Genomic DNA, 19,498 nt, shown 5'->3' with positions numbered 1-19,498 from the left:
TTGTAGTATATTATATTTTTCGTTACCCAACTTTGAAAAAATACCAATTTTTCCCTTTTTTATTACACGACGTAATAGGTCGTTCAAGTAATTATTGTCGTTTAATTCATTTTCTGATATATATTAATTTATACTTGTCATATAATTTTCCTGTTTCACGTTCCTTTTGAGGAATGATGTGAATTTGTGTAAACTATTTATTAACTATATGGTTGCCCAAATTTTCGACGCCACCATGAATTATAGCCATGTCAGTGTCATTTTCGTTATTTACATTTTCAGATATATCATTTAGATTCATTTCTTGTTTATTTGTATTAATTCTGCTGCCTCTTAAATATTCTATGTCGAACTCATATTCATTTAACCTGATTTTTCAACGTTGCAATTTGGAATTGGGTTCCTTGAGTGAATGTAACCACGTAAGTGGTTGATGGTCCGTTCTAATAATAAATTTAGTGCCACATAAGTATGGGCGAAAATATTTGGTTGCCCAAATGATTGCGAAAAGTTCCGTTTCTATCGCAGATTAACGAGTTTCATGCTCGTTAAGAGTTCGACTTGCAAAGCAAATTGGGTGTCCATCTTGTGACAAGACGGCACCAATTGCGAAGTTTGAAGCATTCGTTATTAGTATTGATTGTTTTTTAAAATCTGGATACCTTAAAGTCGTTATAAGTTCGTTATAAGTTCTTTTAATTTCTCAAAAGACAAAACGTAATTTTGGTTATGAATGTCAATTTTTTATCTTTTTTCAAATAATTAGTTATTAGCTACCGCAGCCTAATCTTTTATGATTTTGCGGTAGTACCCTGCGATTCCAAGAAAACTTTTTATCTGTTTTCTAGTCGTAGGTAGTTTGAGTTCTTTGATAACCTTTACTTTATTGTCATTAGGCCCTATACCATTAGGTGTGAGCGTATGACCTAAATAGTCAGTATTTTTTGAAAAAAAGTTGCATTTGTCAATCTGTATTTTTAAATTGTACTGTCTTAAATTGTACTGTAGTCGTTTAAGTATAATGTTTATTGCTTCCAACTTTTCCTGTAGAGAAGTTGAAAAAATCAATATGTCGTCCAGGTAAACGACGCAAATTTTACTTATTAAATCTCTTAAAACATGGTTCATGACGCGTTGAAAGGTAGCGGGGGCATTTTTCAGCCCAAAGAGCATACGATATCTTTTAGATATCTTTTTCATCTACTAAAATTGGAAAAAGAACGCTTTCACCAAGTCCAAAGAGGAAAAAAATATTGAGCTCTACCCAACTTATCAAAAAGGGAGTCCATATTCGGAATAGGAAATTTGTCTTCCGTTGTAATTTTCTTCAATTTCCTATAATCAACTACGATTCTCCACTTAGATTTACCTGAGTTATCCATTTTCTTTGGAACCACCCAGATTGGAGAGTTATATGCGGAATTACTAGGTTGGACTATACCTTGAGTGATCATTTCTTTTACTTATCTCTCCACTTCAGTTTCGTGTATTTTAGGAAAACGATATGTTTTCGAATATATTGGTCGTGAATGTTCTGTTATAATTTTTTGTTTTACTTCGTTTATATGTGTAAGAGTATCTCCCTCTTTATAAAATAAATTATTGTATCCTCTTTAAAATTTTTCATTCTTCAGTGTTCATATGTTCAGTTTTTAAATTTTCAAATAAATCACAATGGTTTATATTTAAAATTTCTAATTGAAAAACAAGCATATTTAAATTTGGTTTAAATACCATTAACTTCGATTGTATTTTCTAATAAATCGATCCTAGCACCAATTGGTGTAAGTACATTTTGGCCTAAAATGTCATCGAAATTCATATTCTTTAAATTAAAAACTTTCCAACTCATCGTTGTATTTTCGTTAAATTCGTGATAATTTCGCACTGTATAATTCTATTCTATTAAGGTAGTTAAACAAATGGGTACTTTTAATTTCGATTGCCTTTCTACTGGAAAAATATTTACTGACGTAGCAGCACCCGTATCTACAAGACAATCAATTTTCATATTTTCTATGGTAAGTTCTGCTATGGGTGGGGAGGCGTGAAGTTCGAAAATTTTCTATGTTACACAAGTTTTCCGTATTATTATTACGTCTGCTTGAGTTTTTATTGCGGTTGGTTGTATTGTAATCGACTTCCATTGGTTCATAATTTCGATTACTATTTCGCCCTCTATTATTATCAAAATTAGTATTTCTATTTGCATTTGTGTCATTTGGAAAAAAAATTTCGAGAACTTCGGCTATTATTCGAAAAAAAATTTCTATTATTTTGAAAGTTGTTACTGTTATTATGCTTGCCCTTGGATTTTTCCGGGCAATATCCTCAGTACATATTTTTTGTGTTCTGCGTCGGTTAACATCCCTGTTAACGACTTAACTCCGTTGATGAAGCTAGATACCTTGTAGTGTCCAGTACCGGTGAATTCTGGGACACTTCTGGCTTCCCTTACCACATCACTTAGGGTAAAGCCTGAGAGTACTATTTTATGATTATTATTTTGTATATTTAATTGTTGAAGTGTTAATGCAATTTTATAATAATGTTAATAACTCGAATACAGTATAGTAAATTAATTCCTTTTTTGGCATTCACTACTTATTTTTTTTATTTATTATTTTTTTTTTTTTCAAAGTTAATAAAATATTGTTTTCACGAACCATTTTTTTGGTTTAATTTTTAACTGTATTTCGATTTGTTATTTTTATTCTATCATATGGAGCATTAATTGCTATTTTAACAAATCACAAAAAAGTTCCTGTTACTTTTTGTTAATTTTTTTTTCGATTTATTAAAACACAATTTTCATATTAATTGTTATTTTTTTATTTTGTTTGTTTTATGTATATAATTATTATATAATATAATAATTATATAAAACAAACTTAATTATTAATAATAATTATTATAAAAACGTTTTATATAATTATTATATTAGATTTGGACACACACAAAAGTTTTGCCAAAGAGAGGCTAGTAAAATGTGCTGGTAATCATGTTCAGCCAAATGTGCGAACTGCAATGAGGCACACCCTCATAGCTATCGAGGCTGTTTGGTTGCAAGAGAATTGCAAAAAAAAAGATTGAAAAAGAATAAAACCAAACAAAACCAAGTTAAATTTAATGAACACAGAACTCCAAAAATAGACAGAATAGCGGCACCTAGTAAAGTGTTAAAAGGAGTGTCTTATTCACAAGTGTAAATTAGAAAATGCATACACTGAGATGTATACGGGGACACCAAAGAAGTTAAGAAAAGATGTAAGTAAATGAGGTACGTATAGTTACTTGGAATGCTAATGATGTTCTTAATAAGAAACAAGAATTGGAGGACTTTCTCAAAACGAGAAATATAGATATTTGTTTGCAGTCGGAGGCTCATTTGACATATTACACGATCCTTAAAATAAGGGGCTATGATTGCTATAAAGCGGTACATCCCAGTAAATAGCCAAGAGGAGGTAGTGCAATACTAATAAACGAAAGTATAGAACATAATGAAGAATTCAAGATAGAAACGGCTGAAATTTAGCTTATTTCGATAAAAATTAAATCGACTAAACAGGACTTTAGTGTTGGTGCTGCATACTGTCCACCAAATTGCAGCATTGAGAAAAATACTTTTAAAGATCTTCTGTACAGATGGACACAGATATCTAAAAGGAGGTGACTATAATGCCAAACATACAGATTGGCGTTCTAGAATCACCTCAACTAGGTAGAGAGCTAAGAAAAGCTATTCAAGATCTAGGTTGTTGCTATCACTCAACTGGCATTCCTACTTATTGGCCTACTGACACTAACAAGATTCCTGATGTTATTGACTTTTTTATAACCAAAAAAATATCAGAAAACTTTCTAAGCCTTGAAGATAACTATAATTTTAATTCGGATCACTCTGGTGCCATATTAAAACAAAGTGAAAAAATAACTAAAACATTATTTAGGCCCAGTTTAACAAATAGCACTACAGATTGGGTGAGCTTTAGATACGAAATAATAAACAATATTGACGTAAATATTAATATACAATCAAGAGAGCAATTAGATGTGGAGTTAGAAGGATTTATTAAAATCATGCAAATAGCTGCATGGAACAATACAAAAATGTCAAAGTACAAACCGACAGCAAATAGCTATCTTCGAGAAATAACTGATTTAGTAGGTGAAAAGAGACGGGCCAGACGTAGATGTCAACGTTCGCGTCACCCTGATGATAAAACTATTTTAAACAGACTTTCCCAGGTGCTTAAAAGAAAAATCCAAGAATTTAAATCGGCAACATACGAAAATTATATAAAGAACTTGTCAGCTACGAGGGATACGAATTATTCCTTACGGAAGGCGGTAGGGAGTTAAAAGAGGCCGATTAGGCACGCTCCGCCACTGATGAAAGCAAATGGCAGTTGGGTGAGGAGCAATATAGAGAAGGCCGAATTGTTTGCTGATCACTTGGAAAACATATTCACGCCAAACGGAATAACCTCAGATGTGGGTTTGGTAGAATCTATCGCAAATGAAGCAGACAGCATGGCTCCACTTACTCAATTAGAGGTTGTGGAAGAGATAAAATCCCTGAAGTTGAAAAAATCGCCAGGTTTTGATCTTATTACTGCGGAGGTACTGAGAGAGCTACCAGACGGGGCATCGGAACATCTGACGAAAATCATGAATGCAGCTGTGGATTTAAGGTATGTTTCTTGTATTTGGAAAGTCGCGGAGGTAATCATGGTGCCGAAACCCGGGAAATCCTTGAGGGAAATAATGTCTTACAGGCCCATTTCACTGTTACCAATGATGTCTAAACTTTTTGAAAAGCTGCTATTAAGGAAATTGAAGCTAATAATAGAAAATAGGGGCGTAATACCAAACCATCAATTTGGTTTTATAAGAAACCATTCTACAATAAACCAGGTCCATAGAATAAGTAATATTATAGAAAAAAGCTTGGAAAATAAGGAAATCTGCTATTCTATGTTTCTAGACGTAGCACAGGAATTCGACAAGGTGTGGCACAAGGGCCTTATACCTAAGTTAGGGCAAATGTTACCATCGTCATTTGTAGAAATTTTGAAATCTCACTTAGCTGATAGATTATTTAGAATTAAACAAGATATGCCTCTTGAGGTGTGCCTCAAGGCAGTATATTAGGCCCAACGTTGTACCTGCTTTACACGAGTGATTTGCCACAAATAGAAAATGCTACGATAGCCACTTTTGCTGACGATACTTAAATATTAGCAGTAGGAGCGAACATTGACAATTCGACAAAAAAATTACAGGAGTCAATTAACAAAATAAGCCAGTGGACTAGCGATTGGAGGATGAAGTTGAATGAAGCAAAATCGCTTCACCAATCGGAAAATAGTGAACCCACCACAAATTAACTTAAATAGAACGAACGTAGCGATCCATAACTCAGTAAAATACTTAGGAATGACTTTATATGTCAAGCTAATGTGGAAAGAGCAAATAAAAAAGAAACACATAGAATTAGAAAATAAAAATAAAGAAAATTATTGGCTCCTAGGTCGTAAGTCCACTTTGGCAATTGATAATAAGATATTAATTTATAACCAAATCATTTAACCAATATTTCGATATGGCATTCAACTATGGGGTTATGCCAAGAAAACTCACATTAACAAAATTCAAACCTTCCAGAATAAAGTTCTACGGGACATGGTAAATGCGCCATGGTATATACGTAATAGTGATATCCACAGGGACTTAGGAATTCCTTTGGCTGTGGATGAAATTAGGAGTTGTGCTACAAGGCATAGGGCTGGTCTAGAGCAGCATGTAAATATGGAAGCAGCCCGGCTACTAGACAATGGCGTTATGACAGAAAGACTTAAACAAACAAGACCATTCGATTTAACACGAAATACCAATTTCCTTATGGAAGGTATTTAATTCCTGCACGGAAAAACCAAGTTAGCGCGGAGGTAATAGTTGGTATGTAGGACCAGTTTTATCCGTTCAGAATTTAGGTGATTTTTTAGGGTAGGAGTCACGCTCCCCCACTGTCGGAGGAAAAAGGCAGATAGAGCCGTCCTTCTTCGTCTTTCGAGATTTTTCCACCTAGTAGAAAAAAAAATTATTATAGATTTGTTTATTAATTTCTGGTAGATACTCCTGGAGGGCGAGGGCTATAAAGTGGTAGCCTACGCAGAGTACTTGGCAGTGGCCGTATCTGGAAAGCACTTTTATGCCGTAAATGTGTTGATGCAGAGGGCCCTTAATGTCGTTTCGAACAGGGTCGCCGGCTGTGGGCTAACCGTTAACCTACAAAAGACAGAGCTAGTTATTTTCAGTAGGAGATAAACGGTTCCAAGCGTTACTCCTTCGAAATTTGGTGGAATACGCCAATCCTTTAGCAGGGAAAAACTTTGTGACCTCGACCCTGCAGATGGAAAGCTGGTGGTAAGCAGCTGATATCGAGGATGGTTCCATCCATTTTTACAGGGATGGATCGAAGCTTGACAGAAGGGTAAGTGTGGAGGTTTACTACGAGCAATTTGGAGTTGAAATCTTTTTTATGGCGGGGTAGTTCGAGTTAAACTTGGTTTTGTCCCCTGGATACAGTGGAATTTCAGGGAACTGTAAGGCGGATAAACTCGCGAGACATGGAACATCCCTCGGAATTCTACCTGGATAGGAGAACCTCGGCATGCCTCTAAGAGCCAACAGGCTGGTGGCTTCCAATGCAGCGGTAGAACGTACCAACCTCAGATGGGCGAATGTAACAACATATAATGCGACAAGGAAGTTGTGGCCAAAACGAGGCTTGCGTTGCATAAGGGATCTGATATCTGTCCGGCGGGAGGATTTTAGCGCGGTGATAGGCGTTTTAACTGGACACTCTCTGATTGACGATCATACCAGGAGGATGGGTCGCCCGCAAACAGAGCTGCTGTAACATGGAGGAGGAAGAAACGGTGACCCGCTTGCTATACTCGCGTCCAGCGTTGACGAACTCCAGGCGTAGATTTTTTGCGTCTTAATTTTTTAAGGGGCTACGAACCTAGCGAATGTAAATGCGACCTTGTCCAGTTTCTGAAGAACTCGGGCTGGTTCTAGTGGAGGAGGTGGGAGGGATCCGGGGGCACATCTATATTTTATTGTACATTCATTATCTAGAAGGTTTTAAATGGATTGATGATATCTTACTAATTTTATAAATGACATTCATTAATGGTGTTTATAGATATACGTACTCACCCTTTTACAATTTCAAAAGCAGTAAAAAGCAGAAAATGAATGTGTATTGAATGCAGATTCTGTAATTCGAATATGTATGGCTTGAATTTGTCTATTAATATTATATAATATACATATTATCTTATCTCAATTCATAAATTAGTCTTCCCTTTTCGATTCTTTTGAGAATAAATCAGTAAATATATGCCTGTATTGAAAATTTATTTGTTGCGTATGTTTTTAATGTTTGTAATCAATAAACTGACAACAAAAATATCTATACAGATATCTATAATACAAATAAGATATATACAAATATCTTATACAGATATGTATATAAGATTTCGCAATACACAATATACTAATCCATACATACGGTATATTCAAAATTGATCATCATAATAATATACGATTAAATACGAAATATATGCAGAAATTATTTTTTTCCGTTAAGTAATAACAAAATGAAATTTCATGTTCTTACAAACTAGAATAATACACTACAGATAACAAAACATTTTTCAGGTAAAACAAAAACAGCGAATAAAAAAAATTGTTTTCAAAAAAATGTTTGAATTCACTTTTTTTATTAACAACATAACATATTTACATAAAAAAATAATTTTTTTAATCCATTTTCCTTAAAACTATTAATATTTGATGAAAAAGTTATAAATTTTATCACATAAATGTACCTATGTATTTACCTAAAATAACACATTTTTTTTTTATTTTTCTTTATTGGAGATTAAATAACATTTATTTTTTTATCCTACTTCCCTCTTGGGAGGAGCGTAGGACTGGTGCACAACATTGTAGATAACCATTATCCAGTTTCTCACGTCATTGAGTAAAATCATAGCATATCGTAGTTTTTTCTTTATATTAAATATATAAGGTTATTGATATTTATTGCTTTATTTTGGTGGTATTTTTTAATATTGGATATTATTGAAATATGGTAATTAGATAATTTTAATTTTTTTATTTTTATATGTAATGTGTATAAAAGTGTATAATACTGAATATGTATAGTTTTTATAGTGACCTGGGGCTTTGAACTCGAGACCCTTCTAGTCCCGAAGACTAGAGGCCTTAAAGAACTAGTGTAATAACCACTGCACCATTGGTCAGATCAATTACATACTTAAGTACAATGCGCCATTGGAGATTAAATTACATACTTATTTAAATTGTTAAAATCTAAACATTAGTAGATAATTGATTAAATTGTATTTGCAACAAACAACAAAATAAAATTTGAAGCTCTTACAAATTAAAAATACCTTGTTGGTGTCGAGTTCCTTTTTCGTAATGCTGGTATCCATTTATCCCTGACAACTTCGTCCTTTGGAAAAATAATTGTAGACATAGCATTTACCTTCTCCTTTCCTCGTAGACTATAGCTTCCGCATCCTTCGACGCACCACCTTCGGAGCATTTCTATTTACATAAACGTAATCAAATATATTATTATATTTTATTTAAATATCCATGCAATAAAAGCTTAAAAAAAAATACACCAAATTTTACCAATTTATTACGTAAATTTTTTGTTTTATACAAAATTTGCTCCATACTAACGTAAATATTACGAAAAAAAAAATTGCATTAATATAAATTATAAATCTTCATTTTATTTAATAACATAAATAACTAATTAAAATTTTATTTAATAAAACGAATAATTCACTAAATTTAAAGTAAAGTTAAATTTTAAATAACAAATAAATTATTCTACCGCTCAGCGATATAGCCCTGCCGTACGAAATTTATGTCTGAACTAAAGAAAAGTTATAGTCTGTTTATTTTTAAAAACTTGTCCTATACACACAAATGCAAAAATATTAAGATGACTTGTACATTAAAGGATTTATGGTTAGTTCCAAGCAACAAACGATTTTTCATCGGTAAAATAAAGAATGGGAAGTCAACTAAAAAAAAATGTTTATTAAATAAAAAAATATTTATAGTTAATTTTATGCCTGTGTAAGCCGTTGATAAGTCTAATTATAGTTGATAACATATTTTTCAAAAATTTTATTTATATACTTATTTTATTCATTCTATGTTTCGTTATAATCACACAACAACGCCAACTAAAAATAATTAAAATTTAAAAAATTTTTATACATATTTTTTAATCCTATAATATCTTATTCCTTTTTTTTACATAAATTTTGAAATTTGTTAAGCAAAAAATAAATATAAAGAAGAATTGTTAAGCAAAAAATAAATATACTAATGTGCATAATTTCCAACTAAAGTTTTATTATATTCAAATAAATCTATAATTTTGCATTTCATTAATTTTAATAATTTCTGTACAATAAATAATTTTCGGACTTATTTTCAAAAGAAGAATTCTCAGTCTCATTACGATTACAATTTAGGTAAGGAAAATCACAATACTAAAATAGCCGTGCCTAACAACTAAACTTATGAGAATTAAATTCCTGTTATGAGAATGATGGATTCCTAAACGAATAGTGTTTACAGGTATATCATTATTCGTTTCCGTTTGTAACACATAAAATGAAGTTGGCACTAATAATTCTCAGCTCAAAAAGGCTGTTATTTTGTTGTGAATTTGTAGAATCGTCAGGCATGATTATGTCTGATTGATAGCAATTAGAACCTTTTATATTTACATCAGGTTTTTAAAATTCGATGATGCTTTCAACTCTAGATATTTTTTCTGGACTTTTTTCGAAAGCTACATGATCTCTTTAGATTTCTCCAATTGAATTTTTCCATTTTATGAAAACGAACTTAATGCTTAAAGCAGTGTATAATTTATAAACATATTTTTTTCGTCCCTTTTTGCGTATTTTATTAGTCATATTCTAACATTTGTTTATAAAGGAATTCTTTTAAGAACAAAATTCTGTAAGAGTTGACATATGTACTTTATGAGAATTAAAATTTTTTATGAGAAAAACAAAAAAAGAAAAACAAATTATGAGAGTATTCGAGTGTGGTATGCGAGTTTTCTGAGATTTTTGGTCAATTTTTTTGGGTATTACTCTTGGAAATTGTTACTTGAGAATGCAGCCACTTTATATTTTTGCTTAGTCGAAGTGATCTGAACCGCCGTCATTTGCATTCCCTCGGCTTGTATGTGCTGCAGATCACAATGCACTATATTTTCTTTTATTATTATCGCTGTTCCGCCCTTCGGTATATTTCCAGGGTGGTTAGAGTTGCAAGTTCTATAACCTCGAAACTGAATCCTGCCTTTTAAAGTCATATGTGTTTCAGTTAAGAGGTACACGTCTGTATTCTGTGTATGTAGAAAAACTTCAAGCATGTCCTTTTTATTTGTAATACCATCGCAATTCCATGTTGCTATTTTAAAATTACCTCGTGTCATCATTTACCAGGTTTTTTAGTATTAAATTTTTTCTCTCGCTCTCTAAAATCAACCTCTGAGAGATTTTGTCTGTCATATCTACCATGTTTTACACCATATTTTGCATTTTATACAAAACATGTCATCTGTTTTCGTTTGGAGAACGTTCTTGTATGTTACATCTTTTGATACTATTTCTGAAGTGAATTGCCTTGGCAGCCGGTCCGGATTCTTCTTCAAATTGTTGTTGTTGTTGGTATTGCTACGTTTTTACAGTTCCTTAGCTACAAGGCATCGCCTATAGTTTGCTAGGTGGGCCTCTTTGACAATTGAAGCACTTTGCTGTAGTACTCCTTAGTTTACTACAATCTGCAATATTTAACACAATTTCATTCTCTCTGCCAAAAATTTTAGTGTATACCCGTTTGACACCTTTTACATTTCGGAATAGTGCCTTTAACCTAACTTTCACCCTGTTTATGTGATCGCTTTCATAAATTTTCTTTCATCTCCTCGTCATTTAGGACATTAACATAAACAGCAGTAGAGGCACCATAATGTTTTTCACATTTTCTTTTATTTTTTTAATTTCATTGGTTACATCTTGTAACCAGTAGAGTTTAAACGTTCTTTTATATCTTCCCGTTTACAACTGGGGTGAAGATTTCCCGGAGTTTACAATGAGCTTAAATTAATTATAATTCATCATTTCAACTTTATAATTGATGTCCTTATTTTTTAATGTTGACCCTATGTGATTATATTTACTTATGGCAGCCAAGAGTTTTTCGTTACATCACATTGATTTTTAAAATCACGAACATCCGTCTTCTCAGCGATGATCGCTTTTCTTTTTTCACTGGACCTCTTTTCCTTTAGGATGCAATCCGTATCTCTGGCGAGTTCTTCCTCATCTGTTGAGTAGGCGACTGAGATTGACCTCACCTGCTTTGCTTGTGGTGTAACGTCTTTTTCTTTATGACTACTACCATTAGACTTATTGCTTGTAATTTGACCATGTTTCTCTTTCTTAAGCTTCTCATTCTGTCCTCATTTGAAGAACCTTGTTTTTCAAAGCAGCACAGAGCTGTTCTAGTTGGTTAATTTTTTTGTACATGTCAGCATTCTAATCATCGCTTTTTTTGGCTTGAGCTTCACTTATGTTTATTTCCTTCTTGGTTTATGGCGCTTGAGTAATCCACCTTCCATAGCTTAATTGTTTCCTAAAATACGTACATCAGATACGTGGCGAATCCCGAGTTTTCGCGTTCCTCCTAAACGAAGATGGTGGATTCTCCAACGTAATTGTATTACCACTTCCGGTACTAAATCCTTTTGTTCTTTTTCTATGTACTTTTGGCGAAATGAAATTTCTAAAGAATCAATGTCTTTTTGTTTCTATAGAAAAAATTTAATAAAGCCTAATAATTTTTATATGAAAATTTAGTTTGGAATGTTTTTAGCAACATTTCGTAAATTCAAATTTCAACCCTAAATTTTAACTATAATTTTGATTAAATATATTTTCGAGTTTTTTCCGTTGTTTTCGTACCACCATGTGAGACAATTTTTTTTTTTTTGATAGGAGGAAATCACCGAAATGATACATTCAATCTCGAATGTACCATTCGAAAGCACTAAAACTTCCTATCAGATTTTACAAATTAAAACTAGTACTAAAGACTAACTATTAATACAAATTTGGCGGTCGAAAGCTTTTGTAGAGCTCTATGATTCACAAAATTCCAATAGGAACATTTAGAAACTTTATGAATAATAAATCTAAACCTAACACAGTTCAAACGATTTCGTCCGTTTATGTCGTATTTGAAGATAAACAAAATTTTGATCGTCAGCTAATCGCGCTACTTCGTTATTGACATGATGAGATAAGCGAAACCTATGGCGTGAAGCCTTCTTCTTTATCTCATCCTTTATAAAAGGGATCCTTATGAATGTCTGTATTACGAACTTACCAAAGGGCGCCGACGATGTTGCGCAATACGTTATTTTGTAACATTTGAATAGTTTTGAGATGGGTTTATTTGGCACAGCCTCATATTTGAATGCCGTATGCCTACACTGGCTTTAATATTTGATTGTAAACCAAAGTTTTGTTATACGGTGAAAGCGAAGATTTTCTACAAATCAGCCAATTCAACTTAGTGCATTTGATGTCCAGTTTCTCCTTCTTTATCTTTACGTACTCCTTCTATTTCAGCTTTGCATCTGGTGTGATTCCCAAATATTTTGCAGAGTTCGCGTGCGGTATAATAATGTTATTAATTGTAACTGGCTAAGGTGAACAAATTTTTTTATAAGTGAAATTTACCTTTGAAGACTTAATTTCATTCAATTTGATCTTCTAATCTTTACACCATTGGGAAATTTTGTTGTTAGCTCTTTGTAGTTTATCAACTGCTTCCTCTAGGTTTTTCGCGCCGGCAAGTAAATCTGTATACAACTGTATACAGATTTTCCGGAATATCGCCGGTATAAAGCAACTAAAGCACCGGCCCCAAAATACTGCCTTGAGGCTTGTATGTTTCATAATTCTGATGTATCTTCACCTGTTTGGTTTAAAATAGCTGTTCCCTCAGATATGTAATGATTAATTCAACATAATTTTTTTGTAACATGGCCTGCCGTTTGTATATAAGTCCTTCATGTCATACTTTGTTGAATGCTTTCGCAACATCCAGGAAAACCGAAGAGCAGGTGCATTTTCATCCAGAGTTTTTTCTGTGACGTCAGTTATTCTATGAACTTGTTCAACTGTTGAATGCTGGTTTCTAAATCCAAACTGATGTCTTGGTATAATGTTTCTACTATCAATTATTGGTTGCAGTCTCAGGAATAATTTTCCAAATAACTTTGAGATGACTGAAAACAAAGAATTTGGCCTATAATTTATTTAATTGCTTTCCCGGTGATATCGTTATTATTTTGGCTACTTTTCAAATCTCGGGGAAATATCTGAATCTAAGAACCGCATTTAAAATTTTTACCAGAAAAATTTGCAATATTTCTGGAACATGTTGTAGGACCTCGGCCTTGATTAAGTCAAAACCTGGACTTTTATGGTTTTATTGTCTTTAATGGTTTTATTTCTTTTTTTAATTCTTTGAATCTGTTTCGATGTTATTGGGTGTGAATGTATTGTAAGGGTAATCAGCAAAAGTATTCTCCTTCTCCTTGTCGCTACGTTCCCACGTTCCATCGATTTTTTTGATTGACGCTGAATGCTGAATTTGTCTTTTTATTTTGCTCGTTGTTTTCCGCAATGAGTGTTTTGTTTCTTTGTTTGCAGAAAACTTTTGTAGATACTTTTGCACAAATTCGTCCTTCGCATTCTTGATTAATCTCCTCAGACTTTGTGTTCTGGTTTTTAATATGTTTTTATCTACCGGATCTCGTGAATGTTGCCACTTTCTTCTAGCTGAACGCTTTTGTTTAATCACCGACAGCATATTTCTAGGTAAATTGTAACAAGTTCTTCGCTTTACACATTACTTCGTATTTTCCCATGCGGCATTTTGATATCCTTCATTATCTGCTGAGTTGCTGCCCCCAAATCTTCTTCCGTGTCAAGATTCATATCCGAATTTACTCTTTCTTGTAAGTTTTTTTTCAAAGCTAGTTCCAGTCTGACCTACTAGCTTTGTTTAAAGTTAGTAAATCAGACAACATATGTGAGAGAAATGAGAATAAAAAATGATTGTACACTGAATAAAAAAAAATAGTGTTATGTATATGTATTAATCTAGAATACGCGACTTAAAATAAAATTAATAAAAATTTTATTAGATTTTAATTTAAAATTTAAGCCTATACATATTTGATTTTAAGTTTTATAATTATGATAGCGATTTTATAATTTTATAATCATTATAAAAAATACGTCATTAAGCTCTCTCATAATAAGTTCCCCTATATAAAAACAACGTAATGAATATATTATTAAAACAATTCTATAAGTTTTAAAGCTCCCAATGTGGTAGTTCAGGTAAATCAGTGAATTACTTACTAACAATGTGAAAATATTTCCCAATATAACTAAAATCACATACATAACTGAAAAGAACTATATGGACTTTTAAGATAAAAAGAATGCGCGTATGAAATAACTTTTATGAATTATGAAGTATATCGATTTAATTAATATAGTATACACATGAAAAATTTATAAAATAGATATAATATATGTTAATGTCTTCTAACAAGTGCCAATGCTAAGAGAAAAACTTTAAAGCATGAGTTTTTTTTTAAATCGAAAGACATAACAAAATAAATTCATACTTACTACAAAACAGATAAAATTCCGAAAAAATGTTTAAAAAATCTGTAAAATATAATAATATAATCACAATTATTTTAAAATTCATAAAATACATGGAAAAAACCGGAAAAACAACAAGCACAATCTTCACCTTCAACATTTTTTTTGTACTGATATCATTATTTTTAAGTGAACAGCTATTTTTTCTTACAGGGTAAGTTAACTCACGATATGGGAAGTAACTGTAATGTCAAGTTAAAAATATAATTAATGAAATGATAATTATTAAATATTGTTGAATATATAGTAAATATATCAAGTATGAACTAGAAAATATTGTCTAAAATACAATTAAATATTATTTTGCCAATACAAATTTTAAATATACTTTAAAATTTAATTTTATTTGAGAATAATTTTAAAATTTAATATATTAATTACCTAAGTAAAAAAATATTTAAAATGATTTTTGAAAAACATTCATATTTTTAAAACCCGATTTGTATATTTTTTTTGTTTTTGAAATAAATAGTATCTTAGCAAATAGTATCTTAGCAACATTATCTCACAAGTCCCAATACTCAATTTTTTGTCGAAATATTACGAATTTTTGGCTTCGTTCCAGTTTTTTTCTTTAAATGCTACTGTTCGTGTCATATTTCTTATCATTTTTTTCTTTTTTTACGTAAAAAATAGTTTAACATTTTAAAAAATCTTTTTTAACAAGTCCCAATGCTCAGAGAGAAACTTGAAAGCACGACCTTATTTTTTTTAAATCGAAGTAGCTATTTTTTGGGAAGAAATATTAAAATAAATTCACACTTATTATAAAGCAGGTAAAATTTAGAAAATATATTTGAAAAATTAAAAATTTTTTTTTAAAAGCTTCCCATTTAAATTCTATTGCACGAAATAGAAAGAATGGTAGGAGGAAAGAAAAAATTAAAACAAATTTCAAAGTCATATTTCAGTATGGTTTCAAATGTTAATGAGGAAGGATGTATGATTTTTCATGCACATTTTGTATTTCCCGATAAGGTAAGTTGATTAGTGCCGGCTAACATAAAATATTAATAAAAGTAATATAGGTTGACACATTTCAACAATTTGAATTATCTACTTTCGGTTATTTATACGTTACTTATAGAATTGTTTCAAATAATTTTAGTTAGTTATTAAAAAAAATATGTGTAACTACTTCCAATCAATTTTTACCGACCGTATTGTGTAAACAATAGATAGGTTATGTGATGGCAACAAATTTTACATATCGAGTTTTCGGTGGGAACATACTTCTCCATAGTAGGGAAGTGTAAATAAACTATGTTTAGCAACCTGTCGGTCTGTGTGTGCACGCGTGTATCTCAAGTTCGGCTGAACCGATTTTGATGAAATTTTATATGTAAGTTTGTTTCCACCATGGCACGGATCGATCACCTTTTGGTATATATCAGGTCTCGGGAACTGCACTTTTTAGCGGGCCGGTTTTACATTTTTGAACATTTTGAAGAAAATATTCAACCGATTTACTTGAAATCTTATATATAAGCTCAGCTCGAACGTCCGCAAAAATTCGTATGTTTTGGAAGAAATCAGGCATCGGCAACTAGACGTTTACTACGGGCCAAATATACATTTTTGTGTATATAAAGAGAAATAATCAACCGATTTCATTGAAATTTAATATATGAACTCCTCGTATTAAAACAATGAACATGTAAGTTTCTTGGAAAGATCAGGCATCGACAACTAGACGTTTACTACGGGCCAAACATACACTTTTGTGTATATAAAGAGAAATAATCAACCGATTTCATTGAAATTTAATATATGAATTCCTCATATTAAAGCAATGAACATATAACTTTTTTGGAAAGATCAGGGCTCGAGAACTGATTTGCGGGCCGATTTTACATTTTTCACCATATCCACAGAACAAGTTGATGGAATTTCTTGAAATTTGATATTTGAGTTCTGGTTGTTACCGAAACTAACTGGCGAGCATTTCAGGGAATTCGGGTAGCACAAAGCGAAACTCTACTAAGAGCCAAATTTACATTTTTCTAAGTATGTTAACTACAAGCTTACTAATGCCCTAAAAGTTGGAAAGAAGTATTTAACAGACATTTTTATAATATTTTGTAACACTTTCATTTAACTAGACAATACACAATGCGGTCGGTTATGTGCTGACCACATCAGATTTTTTTTTAAATAATTATTTTAAAACTATTTCAAACATGTTATATTGGGTGCTTTAAAAATTTTGTTGTGCACTTCTTTCATATTTTATTAGCAGGTAAACAAGAGCAATCAATTTATAAAATGACCCTGCCTGTGTATGAATCTTAACAGTAAACGGACAAAAATTTACATCAGTACCTACTACCTGTCATTTTGCAATCGGAGTTTTTGAGTCATTTGCTATTCGTAAGATACTATTTATTTCAAAAATAAAAAAGATATTCGAATCCGGTCATAAAAATATATTATTGTCTTTTCCAAAACCTTTTAAATATTTTTTTACTTAGGTAATATATTAAGTTTTAAAAATTTTTCTCAAATAAAAATAAAGGTAAAATTTAGAACTGTATATAATATTTGTATTTAAAAAATAATATTTGATTGTATTTAAGTTATTATTTTCTAATTTCCTCTTCAAATTTTTTTTTTACTATGTATTCATATCAATATTTGGTAATTATCTTTCATTAACTATATTTTCAACTTGTCACCACAGTTACTTCCCATATCTTGAGTGAACTTACCCTATGAGAAAAAAAAGCTGTTCACTTAAAAATAATGAAATGCTTTCAGTAACATATAAAACGTCGAAAGCGAAGGTTGTGCTTGTTGTTTTTCCGCTTTTTTTCCATGTATTTCATGAATTTTAAAATAATTGTGATTATATTATTAGATTTTATTTATTTTTAAAATATATTTTCCGAATTTTACCAGCTTTCTAATATGTGTGAATTTATTTTAATATTTCTTCTCAAAAAAATAGCCCCTTCGATTTAAAAAAGCCTATATAAAAATAAGGACGTGCTTTCAAGTTTCCCTCTTATCATTGGGACTTGTTAAATATAAAGACATTAGCGGTATTTTAAATATCCATCCAGAAAAATGTTTTTCGTTATTGTTGACATACTCTTATTCCAACTGATGACTGTTATAAAATAGTGCATCTGTATTTAAAAGAGGCTACAACCCCTGTAATTATAGTCCAACTTCGAAACGATTATTCTTTGCGTTACGTAAATAGTAATTATGAATGTCATCAGTTGAGTGTAATTTAACATTTGACTTGATGTTTTGTTTTTGAATATTGAATATATGAATAGCTTGTAGCATGTATATTAGATCTTTTATTTTCAAAATGTTATACTTTTTATGTATCTGGTTAGTAGGTGTTCTAGGATGCAGTCTATGTAGATTTTTCAATGCTTTATTTTGCACCTCATGCAGCAAGTATATCTAAATTTTTCGCAAAAGGGTTACTCCAAATTGGTATACCATAGAAAAATTTTGCTATAAAATAAACTAAAACAAATCTGCATTTTTAAGTTTTCTGGTATTCTATTGCTGATCTTTCTAAACATACCCGCAATTCTACAAGCTTTCTTAATAACTTCATTGGTTTGTGTACTCCAGACAAAATCTTGATCAACAATTACTGCGAGGTATTTATATAACGTTACCTTTTCTAATGGCGTTCTGTTTTGTTTAATATTAATTGTTCTTGTTTCTGATTAGAGCAGCATGTACTTAGTTTTTTAGTAACAACTTTGAGCTTATGCAATTTCATCCAAACTGCAATTTTTGACATATCTTCATTAGCCTTTTTTTGTAAATTATCATAGTTATCTTCAGAATATACTAATATAATGTCGTCTGCATACATATACATTTTCCCAATTAATTGCGGTTTACTCATATAACATGAGAATAGCCCCGGCCCATCGAACTACAATGTATTACGCCAAATTCAACAGAGCTTATTTACTTTTGATTTGTTCGCATTCGGTGTACCGTTTCCGGTTTTTGAAATAATTTTAAAACAAAACGACCTCTCGACCTGTTACACCAATCAGTTAAATAAAATTCATAATAAAGTATTTCACTAAACACACCTTTTTTTGTTCGATATTTGGTTTTGGATATGAGAAACCACATCAAAAAGAGCCGAATCTGTATTGGATTTTCTATTGCAATTTTATTACCTAACCGAAGTAAGTTTTTCTTCAGATATTCATTTAGTTCTCTTATGCTTAATGTTAAAGAAATTGGGCCAAATTTATTAATATCTGTTTTATCACCAGTTCTTTTGTAAATAGAAATCACTTTACTAATCTTTAGCTCATCTGGCATAATACATGCCAGTGCATTTATGAATTCCATAATGGGAACCGCTATTTCATTCTTGCAATGTTTTATTACAAAAGAAGAAATAGTGTCTGCTCCTGCACTTTTAGATATAGGCATTGAATTAATTAGTTAAAGCGCCTTTTTGACACCAATTTTGTTTAGACAGAATTTTGAACCTGTTCTAATTTGCGGAAAATAAAAGGAATCATAGTTTTTTACCATTTCTGCACCTATATTGCAATACAATTCATTAAATTTATTAATTTCAATTAACCTTTCATGCGACAATT

Source organism: Condylostylus longicornis, unplaced genomic scaffold, assembly GCF_029603195.1.
Source record: "Condylostylus longicornis isolate FDR11 unplaced genomic scaffold, ASM2960319v2 ptg000001l, whole genome shotgun sequence".
Taxonomy (NCBI): Eukaryota; Metazoa; Arthropoda; class Insecta; order Diptera; family Dolichopodidae; genus Condylostylus; species Condylostylus longicornis.
The sequence above is the reverse complement of the archived record's forward strand: the minus strand, read 5'-3'. Positions refer to the sequence as shown.